General features: G+C 37.1%; 1 protein-coding gene across 1 annotated transcript in view; it reads left to right on the top strand.

The window, feature by feature from the left end:
* The window catches only part of UMAD1 (UBAP1-MVB12-associated (UMA) domain containing 1), a 223,378-nt gene that overhangs the window by 79,079 nt on the left and 124,551 nt on the right, over positions 1-19,748 (top strand). The gene's annotated exons all lie outside the window — the stretch shown is intronic.

Here is a 19,748-nt window from a genome sequence, read left to right as displayed (position 1 = left end):
GGTTCTGGAAACCTACATTTTGAGAGTCCTGGTGTCTTCTGGAGAAAAAGGAGTTAAGCTCACAAAAATGTATAATTTTTACATATTAATTTAGGAGAAACTCATTGACTACTGAATCAGACATCTGGGTCTGAATCTCTGCTCTGCTGCTTGCCGGCTGGGACTTTGGTGAGTTAATTAACCTCTCTGGGCTTCAGTTTCCTCAGTTTTGAAAGGAGGATGATGACATGGTCTCAGTAGGGCTGCCGTGATGTTTATATCTGATAATTGATGTGAACTGTGCAGCCCACCGCAGGGCACAGAATGGGTGCTCACTCAACAGCAGTTTCTCCTCTGACCAGCAAAAAGCCGAGGTTTCTGCCTAAGCCTGTCTCCAGTTCTTAAGTTTGGGTTTTGTATGGTCCATTATTTAATCTCCAGAGCAGATCATCTAGGTCATGTTGGAGGATCAAAAGCCTGAAGAAAGACTACCGCCACAGTAGAAGTAAAAAACAAAATTAGTAGGAAACACTCAGTATTACTTGATTTATTTAACCTATGACAGTTTTATTCGTTTTGATGACACATCAATGGTTGTACCATTATTTTGATGTATATACTGAGATTTACAGTTTTAGTGACCCTTACACTTTCATCTAACAGAAAATGATTGTTTTTGCTTTGTTTATCTGCACGTTTTTGCCAAATTGGTCTCCTTGAAGCTTGGCATATTATCTTTTTATGTGTAGTAATATAAGAAAGAGTGTCAAATGTGGGAAGGTTGCATAATTTTATAGTAGCCAGGTTTTATGATAAAATGTAGAAGCACCATAATATAAAGTTGGTGTATTCATTTCTTTTGAACTAATCCTGAGTTTTCTTTTTTCTTGAAGTGTGTTTCTTTCTTTGCCTCTCCTCTCTTTTGCATGTTCTCAATAAGCGTCTATAGATTTGACTTACAGAACTCATCCTGAGATTTAATTTAGGTTTTCCTTACTGAGTGGTCCTTCATCATTGGTAGGAAGCTAGCCTGAGTAATTCTCATGGCTTATTGGACCATATCATTTCCTGCATGTTATCTGTATTGAATTACAGTAGGAGATCCCAATGAGAGACCGTCTACCCTACTGTCCGGGGGCTTGGCTTCTGAAGCTCATTAGACCAGAGTTCAAATCTGGTATATCTAACATTAATTAGCTATTGGTCTTTGGACAGGACACTTACTATCTTTTTGCCTCAGTTTCCCCATGTTTAAAATGGAATAATAATGCCTAATTTATCAGATTGTTATAAATATTAAATGAGGGGCACCTGGATGGCTCAGTCGGTTGAGCGTCTGACTTCGGCTCAGGGCATGATCTTGCAGTCTGAGTTCGAGCCCCGTGTCGGGCTCTGTGCTGACAGCTCAGAGCCTGGAGCCTGTTTCAGATTCTGTGTCTACCTCTCTCTCTGCCCCTCCCCCACTCATGCCCTGTCTCTCTCTCTCTCTGTCAAAAATAAATAAACATTAAAAAAAAAATTTTTAAAAAATTAGTTTAAAAAAAAAAGATTAAATGAGATGATGTATACCAAAGGCTTAGCCCAGCATGTGCATACACTAAGTCCAAAGTAAACATTAGCCATTATTATGTAATGGAAGATACAGTGTTATTAAAATGTTGTCTTACTAATCACCTTAAACCAAGCAACAACATAATCCAATTTTTCACGTTATCAATTGAAAACATGGATTCTAAAATCCAAACTAATAGAAAGCCAAACTAATAGAAAAATGTCATTTTGATATGTATAGGATTATAATTATTTTGAATTGATAAAAGTGTCTACAGAATATTAAACAGTAGTTAGCTATTAAAAGAATTAGTGCACTTTCTTAAAGATGTTCAGCATATAACCAAGACATAGAGTAGGCATTGGAAGGATTTACTATACTTTATGAAATTTTTCCAGTATGGGATCTGACTCGCTGAACTTGAAAATGAAACAAACAAAACAGAAGCTTGTTCTCCCTGTGCCCATGGTGCCAGAAAATAAATCACTGCTGTATTCGTCAAGTCATAAAATTTAAATCATCTCTATTTGAGTTGGATACCTTAGGGTAGTATTTGATGCTAACCACTGGTTCAGGCAGGATCTGGTGACATTTAATGGACTATTGTTCAAGGTCAGTTGACACTAGGTCGTTGCCTCAATATTAAAGCATTATGAAATAATATGAATGTAAAAAAAAAAACTTCCATTAAAGCACTGGATATAAATGAACTTTATATGTCCTTCTAACCAAATATACTATGGTTTATGGTTATGTGACAAATGCTATGCATTAAGAACATTTTCTTGCTTTAGCTTTACCAATAATTTGCTCCTTTCTTGAGCTCTCAGGGCTGTGGCTACTTAACAACAACACATGTAGGCATTTCTTTATGTGCTTCTCCTGCTTTTGTGTTTTTATAGGCCAGAAGCCCCAGCCTTCCTCCTCTGTGGAATGCTGCCGATTCTCGAAAGTGGTACTGTCTTTGCCCTGGACAGTACAGTGCCAGTGTTTCATTTTGGTTTTTGTTCTTTGTTTTTTTTTTTTTTTTTACACCTGCCATGTTCAGTTGCCTTGACACAGCTGCATTTAGAATTAGCTGGTAGCCTGAGTTTCAAGGTCAATGTTCACAGGTGAGATAGAGTTCCCAGGTGAGACAGAGAATGGGAAAAGGAAATAAAAAGGAGAGACGGGCTACGGAATGGAATCCTGTTGTTCAAATTCCTTAGCGAGCTGGCAGAAATTTTAGGAGAAAGGGTAAGAAACTAGTTTTACTTCTCGGCCCCATTATTCAGGCGTAATATCTGAATGAGTTATAAACTTTTAAAATGAAGTCTTTCAGATGTTGGTTAATTATTACACAAGTATACCTTAAGTAGCTTAGGCTATGTATTTTTAAACTAAGAGCTTAGCCTAGTTTGTGAAATTAACAACTTTTTAATTTGACAGAGCGCAGATGAGACCATACACATACTTAGTAATGAACTGTATCAGCAGGCATTCGAGGTCTCACCGAGCAGTTACTCTCTGTCTCACCGTCATTATTTTGCTTGTCCTCTGTGAAATTCACCATATTTGCAGTAAGTTGCTGTAATGTCAGGTGAGATCTGGCATTTCTCCCCATTCCTAACATCTGCCCTTTCCATGTTGTGTTCAACAAACTAAAACAGTTCTTTGCAGCAAGCGTCAGTAGCTCAGCCAGTGTTTCTTTGAAATGATTATTTACTCTTGTGTAGTAAGGTTTAACCTCAGTATCTTTGCTGTCTAAAAATGGTCAGAAATATCAAAGCTTAAATTCTTCAAGATCCATTTTTCTCAAGGAAGCTGACTGGTGTTTCTAATGACACAGCAGGTTGAGCAAAACCTTCAGAAACTTGGGATATTTATATTAGAGTCAAAAGCAGTTGGTATTTCTTGAAATATATACATAAAAATGGAAACTAAGTTTATACTAATCAAGGTATTTCATGATCTTCTGAGAAATTATAGGATTTTCCAGTTGCCACTTTGGAAAGATGATGAATTCATGAACAGTAGAAGAAATGACCCCACTTGTCATTGATTGGTTCGAGAAACCTATAAAGATGTTCAGATTGCACGTCTTTGTACCAAGGGGAGCACAGGAAGGTTAGCCAGGGCTTGCCTGTAGAGAAATCTGAGTAAAGCTTTGCAGTTCCTGTGTCAATGGGGAAAATAGGAAGGCAGCTTAAACAAGTTAAGACTGCTAAGTATCTAATTACTATGTGGTGAGCCCCCTTTATGTCCCTCTAATAGGAGCATAATTTTTAAAAGTTCTTGAAACCCTGGAATCACTACTACTTTCAAGGCATGAGGCATATTTGAAATTCTGAACAGCAGGCTAAAACTTTCATTTGAAAACTGGTCGGTAGCAAATTTTAATACGAAGCAAAAGGGTTCCGTTATTTCGTCCAAACCTGTATATTTTTTACATCCACCTGAAAGATGTTGTGTGAGAATTCACGACTACCCTGTGTGTCACATATCAACTAAAAGTGTCCCGTTAATCCTCCTTCAAACTGTTGTAAATTTAGCTTTACACCAGTTCGTATAAGATTGATGTTTTCTCTTCACAGCTTAAGATAATACTTTATTTGACCTAAATTGTTTCAGATTTTAAGTTGGGATTGGCTTTGGTGTAGAAATCTGAAGGATTTTGAAATTTGATGAGCAAATTCAAGTAGGACGTTCCTTGTGTAACCGTTCATAACACTGTCCACTCTTATAATCTGCCTTTTGTATTACTCTTCCCATTCTGAAGCTTCATAACCCTTTTTATAGCTTACTACTTATAGCAATCAATAGATTTCGTAATCGTTTCCGTTTCTCTGGACTTCATCCAGAGTCCGTTTATGTCTTGACATGTAGCTATGAGAATTAAAGACAGTTTGCGAGCAGAAATAAATTTAAAGTCTTCCTCAGCTGAATACTGAAATCAGGAATTCACTGTTTCTCTAAATCCTTGTTAAACCCTGATTTTTAGGCATGCTTTTTTTTTCCTGCACTCCATTCATTTGATGGAAACATTAATTAAGTTAATAGCATGGCAGCGTCTCCCACTGCCACTGTGAGTCCCTGAGCAGTAGTGCACGTTACATTAACTTCTTCAGGTTATAAAGCCCCCATTTTGCGTGGTGAAACAATAATTTCAGGGAATAGCGCTTAATGAAGTTTCCCCAGGTGTTTAACTTATTAGAAGTTTGAATCCTTTTAAGTGCAAGGAAAAAAAAAATAAAGAAGTAGTTTTTTTAAACAATTTTTAATACAGTGAATGAAAACAATTACAATGATAGCTGAGATTCTCCCCGCTTATTAAGCCAACATTAACTTGAATACACATGACACCACTGGCTTTCTGAGAAAGAACTGTGAACTTTTCAGTTAACTACCATTAATATGATAAGGACCGAGCACAACCTGCATTTCTTTTTCCTCGAATATGGGACTATTAAATCAACGGACTAAAAATCCAATACATTTATAAACTGGCAAAATAAAGTGGGTGGCTCAGTCAGTTAAGCGTCTGACTTAGGATCAGGTCATGATTTTGGGGTTCGTGGGTTTGAGCCTCGGGTCGGGCTCTGTGCTGACAGGAGCCTGGAGCCTGATTCCGATTCTGTGTCTCCCTCTCTCTGCCTCTCCCCTGCTCATGCTCATGCTCTTTCTCTCTCTCCGTCTCTTAAAAAAAAAATTAAACTTAAAAAAATAACAAAATAAAGTTATTTTTCTACTGCTAACTAAAATATTTAATTTTTTTGATGTAATGAAACTAACCACTTTGTAATTAGAATTCTTTGGAAAAAGCTTTCTTACCAACTGACTCTTAAAACTTACCATAGTGATAAAGCTGTTGGTTAATTAGTTACTGACGTGAGCCACCTGTCTTGTGTAGCATAGAGCCTAGTACGTAATAGATGCTCAGCAGAGGTTTGTTGACATGTTGACGATTCACATGGTAATGGCTTCTTTCTGTGTAACAGTTCCTTTTTATAGTCAACAGGTGTTTTTACTACATTTTAATTATCTAGGGTCTAGCACTATTTAATTATCTTTCTAAAAATTTTTATTAGATTTAAATGCAATGTGAACATTTGTACTAGGAAAACATACTAAAATAGGTTTATGTTTGAGCTCTTTCCCCTCTTTAAATTGCTAAAACGTAGTTGACATACAATATTACATTACTTTGAGATGTACAACACAGTGATTTGACAATTCTGTACATTACTCGGTGCTCACCACACTAAATGTAGTTCACCATCTGCTAACCATACAATTTTATTACAATGTTATTGACTACATTCCCTGTGCTGTACTATTCATCTCCATGGCCTATTTACTTTATAACTGGAAGTTTGTACCTCTTAATCCCCTTTACCTGTTTCACCCATCCTCCTCCCAACCTCCCCTCTGGTGACCTCCAGGTTTTTTTTCTCTATGTTAGAGTCTGTTTTGTTTTGTTTTTTGGATTCCACATATAAGTGAAATCATATGGCATTGGTCTTTCTCAGACTTAATTCACTTAGCATACTACCACCTAGGTCTATCCATGTTGTTGCAAATGGCAAGACTTCATTCTTTGTTATGGCTGAGTAATGTTCTATTGTGTGTGTGTGTGTGTGTGTGTGTGTGTGTGTGTGTGTGTGTGTGTGTATCATCTTTATCCATTCATCTGTCAGTGGACACATGGCTTGCTTCCATATCTTGGCTATTGTGAATGCTTTCCCTTTTAAACATGTTTCCATATCTGGGAAGATAAAAAGGAAATTGTTACAATGGTTGCTTTCAGGGCCTGGGAATGGGGTGTTGGTAGAGAAGGGAACTCTTCACCAGTAATTCAGGAAATATTTATAAAGCACCCATTAGATGTCAGATACTTTGCAAAGTGTTCGTTATGTTGGGAATATCAAGATATAGTCCCTTTCGTCATGAATTTTACAGTTTCATAGCCTGGTAGAAGAGCCAGGCATTTAACACACACACACACACACACACACACACACACACACACACGTATATGTGTGTGTGTGTGTGTGTGTATATATATATATATATATATATCCTATATATATATATTGATATATATATATCCAATATATATATATCCAGTATAATATATCTATATCTATATCTATATCTATATCTATATCTATATCTATATCTATATCCATTTGCAACAACATGGATAGACCTAGGTGGTAGTAGAGGAACCAGCATGTGCAAAAGCCCAGAGGCAGTGGGGATTCTGACTTCCTGAAAGAACTGAAAGAAGACCAGTAACACAGAAGTATGGAGAGAGAAGCAAAGAACACGGAATGAAGATGGAGAAGAGACAGGTCACAGTATACAAGGCTTGGTAGTTTGAATTTTGTTCTAAAGTACAAGGGGATATTATTGAAAGGTTTTTAAGCAGAGGAGTAATGGTATCTGTTTTTTTTTTTTTTTAATGTTTATTTACTTTTGAGAGAGAGACAGAGACAGAATGCGAGCCAGGGAGGGGCAGAGAGAAAGGGAGACAGAATCTGAAACGGGCTCCAGGCTCCGATCTGTCAGCACACAGCCTGATGCGGGGCTCAAACCCACGAACCGTGAGATCATGACCTGAGCCACAGTCGAATGCTTAACTGACTGAGCCACCCAGGCACCCCTGTTTGTTTGTTTTAACTTGAAGACCTCACTCGTTGTTGTTGAAGAGAATGGATAGGAAGTGGCCTAAAGCAATAATAAATAGTCTAGGCGAGAGATGGTGATAACTTGGACTAGGATGGTGACCATAGAAATGGAGAAAAGTGGATGTGTTGCGTATGTATTTGGGGACTTGGTGATGGCTTAAATTTGGGGACAAGGAGGTACCCTAGAACGAATCTCCATGTCTGCTCTCATGAGCCGCAGGGTAGAGGTTACCGAAGTCCAGAGAAGGAGAAGGTTTGGGGGTGGGGGGGAAGATCAAGAGTTCAGTTCTTAGACAAAGTAACTTTTATGTAGTAATGGAGGTTTATAGCAGAGGTTTGGGCTTCTAGTGTAAATTTCAGGATTTACATCTCTGTGAATGGATGTGATTACATAGGGAAGGCATGTTGAGAAAGAGAGCTGGGGAACTCTAAAACTTAGAGCTTGAGTAGTATAGGAAAAAACTCACAAGGGGCTGAGAAGGAACAGCTGGAATCAAGAGGAATATTGAAGAGAATGGGTTATGAAAGCCAGGGTGGAAGTGCTTTGGTAAGAATTAGGCCCATCCTTGTGTATAAATTTGTAGAATTGTAGTAAGTCTTATAATTTATGTGCATGTACGTACCTATGTTTTTCCTAGAAAATGCCTTTTTATTTATTGGTATCCAAAAAACAAACCACAGTGTAACTAAAAATGAAGTTAACCAATGAGATGATCTTGGGTAGACTCTATTTTAGACTACTTTTTCTGAATGTACAGTTACCAAAGACGTGTTCAAACACGTGTCCAAAATACAGTGGGGAATATACAACATGCAGAATGCAAGTAGACAAGATTTTTATAAAACCTACATCCTGTGTTCCATGTATTATCATTAACTTGTCTCTGCTGGTTGGATTCATAGAGCTTTGAGATACATAAGTGTTAAGGTTGAATTTAGTTTTGGTTCTTTCCTTGTTCGTTCTCATGTGCCAAAACTTGGCAAAGTAAGTAGGGATTGCCATGCATACCTGTTCAATTGCTCCTTCTTATCTGGGTAATATAGCTGAACCAATCAGACTCAGGAATGTGTCTGGTATTCCCTGAGCCCTTTTGTAGTTGCAGTAGCTGATGCTACTGAATTATCTTGCTAAATGATAGGCTGTTTGCTGCCGGAAAGAAGAATGGTCTAATGGAAAGACCATGGACTTGGCTCCAATCCCAGCTCTAATTCTTACTCCTGCAGATTTGCACAGGCTACTTAATTCTCTCATCCTCCTTTTTCTCATGTGTGAAATGCCTATTCATAATGAATACCTACCTCACAAAATTTTTGTGAGGGTTTACTTAATAAAGCTAAGTGTGTAAAATGCTGAAGAAAATATCTTTAACAAAGCGTGCACTTCATAAATGTACTGGTTTTTAAAGGATTTTATAAAAAATATAGTTTCTGGTGTCTCCTAGCCCTTGCATTTATGTTTGTCAGTAAATATTTCTCGAATTTAAAAAGATTACAGTTCTTTTTCATCACAGAAACTGAGATTTCACCATACACCATAGTGTCTACATGATCATAATTCGATAAGACATAATTTATGCCTGTATTTGTTGCTCTGTTCCTCAAGGTGCCTCTTCCAAGTCACAGCTCTTAGAAGGATTAATTCTTTTAATTCATGAACTTAATACAACCAAAATTTTCAGATAAAGTGATTTTCAAGATTGTCAGTTGAAAAGCAAATATATACGAATAATCAGAGATTTGAAATTCTGTGTTCATTCATTTAAAAGAAGCTTGATGGATGAGAAAGTTAGTATTTGGCATTTAAATTTTTCTGGCTTCTGATGTTAATGTTTTATTTGGTCTAAAATGGCACTCTGATGGAATATTGATTCCTGTCTCTGTTATAGTAGACTTGCTGTATACTAAGCCCATCAAAGTGATAAACATGCAAGTATAATCATGTTAAATAATAATTCTCAGTATATTAGGGAAGACTTGCAGAGAAATATTTATGGTAAAGCACATAGGTTATGGAGTAGGTTGTTCTTGCTTGGTCTGTATGTGTATATGTACATTTACATTCCTGTTGAAACCTGAAAGAGGCACTACATTTTTAAATGTTATTTTTAGTTTTTCACATCAGTGTGCATTTGTTTAAGTATCTGTCTAGAATTGGTCCAGAAGCAACATAATCAGATTTAGTCTGGTGAGTCAAAATGAAATGTATACAAATTCACATTCTTAGAAATAAGTTGCTCTAAAATCAAAGCAAGAGAAAAAAAGTGGTGTGAAATGTTACACAGAATCCACCACAGCATAATTGGCAAAGGATAGTAGAAATGCTATTTGTTAAAACTTGAATTACAACAGTTGGTTAATTTTCTCACAATAGGATATAGCAAAGCAGTTAAGAAACATCATCTGTCAAAAACAGCATTAAGGCAGGTTAAAGAACCACAAATACAAAGTATATAAATTATAAAATTGAAAACAGAATGTTCAGTAATAATTGATTTTTGATGTCCTTTATAGATTTTTTTCTTGTTACACTGATTGGTTTATTTGAATAAATTTTCCAAGATCATGTTAATATTTTTCCTCTGTACATGTATAGGCTTATAAAATCGTATAGATTTGGGATTTTCCTAGTTTGGATAACATGAATGTACTAGAGAAGTACTTTACTAATAATTAAGTTGGATTTTTCTGTTTCGCATTGTTGACAAAAAATTCTTTTATTGTGGTAAAATATATATAACATAAAGTTTTCCACTTTAACCATTTTAGTGATACTAATGACATTTACAATAATGTGGTATCATCACCACTATCTATTTCCAAAATTTTTCATCACTCGAAACAAACTGTATTTTTAAAAATGAAATCTTTATTAAGATATAATTCACATACCATGACAATAACTTACTTAAAATGTACAATTCAGGCTTTTCATACAATCATAGAGGTGTGCAGCCATCACCACAGTCAATTCTAGAACATTTTCATCATCCCCAAAGAAACTCTACCCTTTAGCAGTTATGCTTCATTTCTCCCCAGGTTTCTATCTGAATGGGTTTGCCTAGTCTAGACATTTCATATTAATGAAATGATAGAATATCTGATTTTTTGTGACTGGCTTCTTTGAGTTGTGTATTTTCAGGGCTCCTCCACGTTGGAACATGTGTCAGTACTCCATTCTTTTTTATTGCTGAATACTGTTTCATTGTGTGGCTCCACCACATTTTATTTGTTCCTTAGTTGATGGACATTTGGGTTGTTTCTACTTTTTGGACATTAAGAATGGTGCTGCTATGAAATTTGCATACAGGTTTTGTGTAGGCATGTTTTCATTTCTCGTGGTTTGTGCATAGGAGTGGAATTGCTAAATCAAATGGTAATTTTATGTTTAACCATTTGAGGAATTTCCAGCTTGTTTTTGCAAAGCGAGTGGCCCATTTTACTATCCTAGTAACAGTGTGTGGGGATTCCAGTTTCTCCACATCCTGGCCAGTACTAATCGCTACTGTCTTTTTGATGATAGTCATCCTAGTGATTGTGAAGTGATACCCACAGTGGTTTTGATTTACATTTACCTGGTGGCTTAATTATGTTGAGCATCTTTTCATGTGCTTATTGGCCATTGATATGTCTATTGAACAAATGTCTATTCACATCTTTTGCTCGTTTTAAAAATTTTTTTTAATGTTTATTTATTTTGTGTGTGTGTGTGTGTGTGTGTGTGTGTGTGTGTGTGTGGGAGTCAGCTGAGGAGCACAGAGAGAGGGAGACAGAGAATCTGAAGCAGGATCCCACAAATCAGTAGGCTCATGACCTGAGCCGAAGTCGGGCACTTAACTGACTCTGTCACCCAGGCGCCCCTGCTCATTTTTTGAGTATTTGTTTTTCAATTACTAAGTTGCAGAAGTTCTTTATATATTCTAGATACAGGTCTCTTACCAAATCTGACTTAGAATTTTTTTTTTCCTATTCTGTAGGTTGTCTTTTTTGAGATTTGATGGTTTCTTCTCTCCTATTCCTAATGACATTTCTCTGGGCCAGCAAAGTCCTGTGTTCTGTGCTGTAGCATTTGGGAGGCATTTATTTTGGTACTTGCTACTGTGTTGGACACTGGGACCAAGTTCTGGGTGTAGGAGATGGAACTCACTCTCTGTAAGCTTACCATCTAACGAAAAGATCACAAAAAGTTACATTGTCAGGAAAATCACTCTATCTTTACAAACCAAGGAGGGTTTATTTGATTAGATTAATGACAGAAACTTGCAAGTAGCTGAAGGAGATCAGCTTGAATATCATTGAGTATATGTTACTTCGTGGTGTGTAAAAACTAACCTAGTACAGTGATTTCCAACAAATGGTCTGTTGCGCCATGTTTTCCACTGCTCCTCATCAGAGCCCTGGGCCCTGGAAGCTCGTCATGGTGGGTCATTATTTTTGTCATTGACTAGGTGGTTTCTACTCTCCATTTACTCAAGTCTTATCTGATTTCCAAGGCCTATCGTAAGATACCTCATGACAGGCATCTTTCTGATAACTGATGATCTTTTCTTTCCTCAGTGTGCTTTTGAACCTTAAATGTGTTTTTTTTTTTTTTTTAATTTTTTAACGTTTACTTATTTTTGAGACAGAGAGAGACAGAGCATGAACGGGGGGAGGGTCAGAGAGAGGGAGACACAGAATCTGAAACAGGCTCCAGGCTCTGAGCTGTCAGCACAGAGCCCGACGCAGGGCTCGAACTCACGGACCGCGAGATCATGACCCGAGCCGAAGTCGGCCGCTTAACCTACTGAGCCACCCAGGCGCCCCGAACCTTAAATGTGTCTTAACTAATAGCCTCCTATATGAATGTTTGGTTGTCCTCATAGCTTGCACATATTCCAGTTCAGACCATTGACTTCTTTGGGATGCTACCCATGGGGCTGAATGGAAGAAACATGGTAAAACCAAGGGTTTCTGTTCTAATTTTGCAAAATCATTTGGAAAAGTGATAAAGGAAAACAAAATCTGGGAAAAATCAGATAGCAGCGGGTTAGCAGACGCTGACTTGGTATACTTCATTAAAAAGCTATTATGTTGAGTTAATGGAAATTAAAATATACAAATTTAGATATTGTTTAGCCTGTTGAGCATGTCCCCTCCTTAAACCCCCATATTTTTCATGGGATATGCACTTTTAGTAGGCTGACATAGAACTCTCATATGTTTAAAGTTTTCCATTTCACACATGTTGTCTAAATATGTGCATGTAGTTTTTCCTTTAGCTACCGGCCTAATAAAAGCCTCTTGTGAATGCTTATCACCTTGTAAAGTAGTTACCAGAGCTACAGTAAAATTTGCCTGCAAGTGAAAAGGCTTTGACTTCCCTAGAGGGAGAATAAAAAACATATGAGACAAACAGCAGCAACCGAAATTATCTGGTGTAGAAAGTGGCAGGATGCCAGCCAAATGCTCTGTCCCTAAAATGGTTTAAACCTTTATCTCAACTCACCAAAAAGGCCACCTTGTTTAAGGAACTTCAAACACAAACTTGGAAATGTCTCATTATTTTGGTACAGTTTACACAAATGATCTCCCCTTTTATTGCTATCTTCAGGTATGAAGGCCCTAAAGGGTTAGAAGAATTTTTTAAACATTCCTATTTCTTTTTAAAAATGGTATTGTATAGTTGTTACTGAAAGTTGTTGCAGTGTTTATTTTAGATACTTCAATATATCTAATTAGAAATGATGTCGGTTTGTTAAGTAGGCAAAGTGGCCTTCAAGTGCATGGTGAAAAATGAGTAATGAGAAGCCTTCATTAGCCATTAGGCTTAGGAGGACTTTTTTCTAAATAATAGAGATGGAAGGGGTTCATAAATCTTACTGTTTTGGAGTGACCAGGGGAGAATAGACCATGCTATGTAGAGATATTTTGATGTCTGTCCTAGGGCAGGGGACAACTCTAGCCTTGTTTTGCTCAGAAGTATTGGTACTTTTTCAAAGTTACTTTTTAGAAGGTTCACTCAGCTTTTTGCTTTATAAATTTTAAATTATTATTTTTTTAATGTTTACTTACTTTTGAGAGAGCACGAGAGGGGAAGGAGCAGAGAGGGAGGGAGACAGAAGATCTGAAGCAGTCTCTGTGCTGACAGCAGTGAGTCTGATGCGATGCGGGGGCTCGAACCTACAAGCTTTGAGATCATGACCTGAGCCAAAGTCGGATGCTTAATGGACTGAGCCACCCAGGTGCCCCCAATTCTTTAAATTCTTAAACCCAGAGAGTCCTAGTCTTAGAAAACCCGATTATAGTTAAATGCTCTATTTCCTGAATAATCACTATGATTTTTGCTGTAATTATTAATACCACTCCATTTGAACACTTTGTGTCTTACAGAGTGTTTCATACATGTTACTTAATTTTGATTCTTTGAGAAATCCTTGGAATAAGGCAAGACAAACACTTCTCTACTGGTTTAGGGCTGTGGGAAGCTGAGGTTGAAACAAACCAAGTGAGGGGCGCCTGGGTGGCGCAGTCGATTAAGCGTCCGACTTCAGCCAGGTCATGATCTCGCGGTCCGTGAGTTCGAGCCCCGCGTCGGGCTCTGGGCTGATGGCTCGGAGCCTGGAGCCTGTTTCCGATTCTGTGTCTCCCTCTCTCTCTGCCCCTCCCCTGTTCATGCTCTGTCTCTCTCTGTCCCAAAAATAAATAAAAAACGTTGAAAAAAAAAAAAAAAAGAAAGAAACACACCAAATGACTTGGTAGGGGCCACAGGGTAGCAGAGGATGGTTTTCTCTCCACCACTCTACAGTGCCACCCGCAAAGCTCCAAATCTTAGGGGTGCCTGGCTGGCTCAGTCAGTAGAGCGCGTGGCTCTTGAGCTTGGGTTTGTGAGTTTGAGCCTCTCATTGGGTGTAGAGATTACTTAAAAATAAAATCCTTAAAAAAAAAAAAAAAAACAAGAAAGCTTGAAATCTTAGGTTATTGTGATACTTCACAGTTATGTAATATATTTTTGCCAAGAAATAATGAACCTTTGAACCAGTCAAAACTGCCAGATGGGATGCTGCCATTGTAGTAACTCAAAAGCAGAGATGGATGTTTTGGGTTCTTTGACCTCTGTGACTGAGCCCACTAGGTCAAGATTTCTGGAAATGGGTAGTCTTCATTGTTGTTTGCCAAATTACCCTATTTCTCTATATAACTGAAAATCTGGCCTTCATTATTTTCAATTTAACAGATAATTTTCCTAAAAGGAAGAGAGAGTTTGCTTGTGTTCTTGGAAGAAAGTATAGTAATTAAATACAAACCATTAAGTTACCGGAGAATATGCTGTTTCTGGGCCGAAAAATAGGAAAACAAAATGTAATCACCTAACAAAGCATATGTTTAAAGCATATGTTGTATTGTATTCATTATATGTTATCTTTTGTATACAAATATTTTATTATTGGTCATATATTTATGTAATAAAGTTACATGATATAATAATTCCTGAAACCAAATTCTGTTCCATCGATTAGAACATAGTATAATTCAGTACCAATTCATAAATAAATACTTATAAAACTATTATGGAACAATGATAATTTGAAATTGCTGCTATAAAACAAATGACCAATCCTGGAATTGGAATATAAATGAATCAATCAATCTTGTTAGAGCTGGCAGAATTTTTTAAATGTTTATTTCTTAGAGAGAGAGAGAGAGAGAGAGAGAGAGAGAGGGAGAGAATGCATGTGCACTCAAGCAGGAAACGGGGGGAGAGAGAGGGGGAGAGAGAGAATCCCAAGCAGGCTCTGTGTGGTTAGCCCAGAGCCCAACATGGGGCTCCATCCCATGAATCATGAGATCATGACCTGAGCCACAATCAAGACCTGGCTTGATTGAGCCAACCAGGTGCCCCTAGAATTTTCGTTTTTTAGTTTATTTATTTATATATATTTTTTAAATTTTTTTAAACGTTTATTTATTTTTGAGACAGAGAGAGACAGAGCATGAACGGGGGAGGAGCAGAGAGAGAGGGAGACACAGAATCGGAACCAGGCTCCAGACTCTGGGCCATCAGCCCAGAGCCCAACGCGGGGCTTGAACTCACCGACCGTGAGATCGTGACCTGAGCTGAAGTCGGACGCTCAACCGACTGAGCCACCCAGGCGCCCCTTTAATTTTTTTATTTTTATGGGAGCTGGTAAGGTGAGCTTTATTTTTGCCTTGGACTTAAATTTACAGTAAAGTAATCCACATTGTGCTGTGGTGGGGCATTGATAATATAATAATGCTGATTCAAACATTTACCAAATTTTATGTAATAGCTATTGCCTTTTTATACCTGTTTAAATGCTATATATCATGTTTTCTTTTGAGAATAATGGTACATTTTAATATGTTTTCTATTTTCAGAAAACTTTGGGGGAAAAAGAATATTTTTCACAATAATACTTTGGGATTAGCGCTGTCATTCTAGAACCAGTCATGGTTATCAATAAGTCTAGAAACCACCAAGGTTCCCAGATTCCTAATACCTCTTTGCATCCCCTTTTATTGCTGTGCTACAGATCTCCCATCACACAAGATTTTCTTATACTCTGGACTTTGCTTAAATCGATGTGATTGCACTGATTTCTGTATTTGCTATTTGGATTTTTTCCTTTTTTTTTTTTTTTTTTCAAAACTTTTCCCTTGTTAGTAGTGCTTTTAAAAGTTCTAGCCTGTAGCCTTTCCATACTTGGTGTTGGTATTTTACAATAGATGTGAAGAAAAATTGTATGAGGTTCCAAGGCAAATATTATCAGTTATTTTTTTAAGTTAAAATGAATGCTGTAACAATTCCATAGTATATACCATGAAATTGAATGTGCTAAATTAATTTAAACAGTTTTAACATTTTTTCCTTGAAGGACTCTTTTCTGGGTTTTTATAATCTCTCTTAAGTGAGGATACAAGGTGGTTTAATTACTTTCCAGCAATGCGCACTCTTAACAGCCAACATTCCAAGTTAAAGCTATGTGTCTTCTTGGGGTTTGAACTGTTTCCACCTAATCCAAGGAAAAATATTTGAGGGACATTAGTTAATGCATTTTCCAGGAATGGGAGTGGGTAAGTATTTTTTTCATAGCTTATAGAATATTTAGCAATTTGAGCCTCTAATATTTAATTTTATAGCGTTCTCAGTACTGGTGGCAAAGGCTTCCTCTAGAAATAGTGAGAAATTATGTGAATTCCCTTCTTGGTATGTTTAGGAGGGCAGGTCATAAATCTTAGTTTCATATTTTTCTAAAATGAAACCAGGCATTGATATTTGCTGTGATCTAATATGCAGATACAATGAAAAGATTCATAAAGTATAAAGATTTTTGAAAGTTGTCACAAAAGGTCACATAAACTGAAACTGTTGTGCAGAAAACATCTAAGATTTAATTACTCTTTTCTGTGATATTTAAGTTCTGTTAAAACTTTAATAACATTAAATACTAATGAAAGGACCTTATGTGTCTCATTTGCATTCATAAATATCCATGAAGGATCTCTTTCACCAGAGTTATTCAATCTTAGTCCAGGACGAGGTCAGACATTGATTATGTTTGACAGTCTTAACAAAAGTGAATGGGAAAGATAGATTTTCCTGTATTTTCCGGCTAGAATGGTGAGGGCACTGATCTTGAATATATAGTTTGATATATGGAGAGGAATATTAACACAATAGAATGATAACGGTCAAGTACAACCATAATGATTACTAGTTATTGAGCATCTGGTAGATACACCAGCCCACATAACAACTCTTTATGTGTTTCATGTGAAGTAATTGAAGCAAACATCTCAAGTTCAGATGGTATTACACCCATTTGACCGAATATGGAAACTGAAGTTGCAAGAAATGAAAAGACATGTCTAAAGTTTCCCAGCTGGAGGCCATTTTGCATACATTGGACCTCACTAAGCCAAGCTGCTTGTCCATGTTTGACTACCTTGTGTTCAGAGACAGAAAAGGTATTGATAATATGTAATTTATTTGGCTCAGAAATGTTTGTGCTTTTAAATTTGAATTAGCTGTCTTTTGGCAGTTTGCGATTTGTAACATGATGGAAGATAGTAAAACTCCACTCAAATTAGTATGACTATTTTGATTTAATCTTCTCTGATCACTCTCTATTTCATACTACACATGGATGCCTATTTTTCTTATATTTAACAAACATGTATATAGCCCAGGTGTGCATCAGGTGCTGCCCTGAGTATTTATGAAAATGAATTCATTTAATGCTCGCAGTATCTCCATGGGGATATAGGTATTAATTTATCCCCATTTTACAGATAAGATAACCGAGGCACAGAGACATTAAGTGACTTGCTCAATTACAGGTAGAAAGTGGCCAAGCTGGGACTTGAACCCAGTCACTTTGGCTTCAGAGTTTGTGCTCTTCACCGTCTGTTTTTCAGGTTTATAGAATATGGTGAAAGCAATAATTGTTTGAAACTTCTTGCTGGACTGAGAAGTGTAAAAGGGTAAATAGAGATAATAAATAATGTAACTAAAATATTTAGTAAGAATAATAACCTCCAATAAGACCTTGGAATTCTTTGTTAAAAATGGAAGAAGAGGGGCTCTTAGGTGTCTCACTCTGGTAAGTGTCTGACTCTAGATTTCAGCTGAGGTCATGATCTCATGGTTCATGGGATGGAGCCCCACATAGGGCTCTGCACTCACAGCGTGGAGCCTGCTTGGGATTCTCTCTCTCCCTGTCTCTCTGCCCCTCCTCAGCTGGCATGCATGCTCTCTCTCTCTCAAAATAAATAAACTTTAAAAAAAATCGGAGATGAATTTTGAAAACAGCTATAATTGTGTTAAAATTCAGTTGAGCCTCCTACTTTGTAGGGTCTGTTTGATGTTGTACCAGCTTTTCTTTATGGATATAGCTGACCAGTGTGCACACAGTGTCATCATTGTTTCCTGTGTTGTACCGCTAGTTACGTTACTTCCACTAATGAACAAGTATTGAACTCTGTGACGACTATTTCATGTCATGTCCACTTACATGTATCATGGCCTTAGCGCGTTTGTTAAAAATGAGAGACATTTCCTTTGGACATACGGGACAAATGAGGCTTTTAGAGTTGTTAGGTTAAAATAGGACTGATGTTTCTATAGCTTTAGAGAGAGAGAGGCTGGATGCATCAATTGAAACAATGGATTGGTAACACTACAACCGAAGAAGTTTCTGAAGAAGACTTAGAAGTTTTTGATTAATTAAGATTTCAACTTAGATGAATTTCAGTTTTGGCAAACACAAAGACTAAGCGATCTGAGCTGTGCAGTGTGGGAAAGTCCAGGAATGTAAATTAGACTTTGCCATGAGACGTTCTAGAAGTGTACTCAGCCTAAAATTGAATATTTATGTGGGAGTGGAGTGACAGGTGGTCACTACCCCAGCTCCTCTGGGGGTGGATTAAGGACCTTTGGTTTAAGCTGGATCTTCTAACTACTCTGTTTACCTGTAATCAGTCAAGTTTAGCAGGAGCTAATTTATTGGATTTAGGTTTCAGGGCCCCTTCCTTACACCAGCCGCTTCCAAGGATTTGGGAGGGTCTCTGGTTCTGTGTTCGCATGGTCATATTATTTTGCAAAATTTTCAAAAATTCTTCAGAATTTGAGGATATTTAAACCACACGGTTAAAACTGCTGTCTCTACCCTGACCCTCCTTCCATCACTTTGCTCACCTGCTGCATTGCTTTGGCGTGATCACAGGCATTGTTGCAATCTGGCTAGAGGGAAGTTGAACTGGGAATAAATAGGTAACTTTAACTTCAGCTTGAAAGATGGTTTGGAATGTTTCAATCAGACAACTGAGAAATCACAGATTCCTAATTTAGACAAATATGAAGAGTTACTTTATTTTTTACCTTAACCTTTATTTATTAAAGAACTGAGAACATTCAGATAATAGAACATAAAATTAAAGCAATAAAGGTGAATGATGAAATAGAAATTATTCTGATGGCAAAAAGTATATTATACCCCCCCAAAAAATCAGATTCTCCCCAAAGCAGTAATTCAAAAAGAGCTAACTTTTGAACAGAAGTAGCAAGTAGGCTCGATGAATTGTCTGAAAATGCAGTTAATGAAGAAGAATGAATCCTATGAATCCCTTGGGGAAAGAGCTGTGTTGCTTGGCTGACTTGACCACAAAATACAAACACAGAAAAAGGTAACATAAAACTTGATAATATGTGTCTATAATGAGCTTTATAGTTCACCAATGTCTTCAAAGAGTATTTAGGAGTACTCCCCACATAAGAAACTTTGAAAGTTTGCAGTTTATATATGAAAAGAAATTGTATGGAAGTTTCTCCAAATTTGACAATGGTCCTAAAAATTTACCTGACAGGAGTTGTGAAGTTAGAAGCTTTCTTAAACATATATTTGTAAACAATAAGATTTCTATACCCAAAGTAGAATAAACCCCAAATTCTTCTTCCTTTTTTCATGTGGAACGTTATATCACAAAATTGGTATTTGCCAAAATGTGCAGAGTCAGAAGTTTAAGGAAGGAAGTGTTAGAAAAGTGTGCCA

The sequence above is a fragment of the Puma concolor genome, chromosome A2 (genome assembly GCF_028749965.1).
Source record: "Puma concolor isolate L17-30 chromosome A2, mPumCon1.1.hap2, whole genome shotgun sequence".
In the NCBI taxonomy this organism is placed as follows: Eukaryota; Metazoa; Chordata; class Mammalia; order Carnivora; family Felidae; genus Puma; species Puma concolor.
The sequence above is the reverse complement of the archived record's forward strand: the minus strand, read 5'-3'. Positions and strand labels throughout refer to the sequence as shown.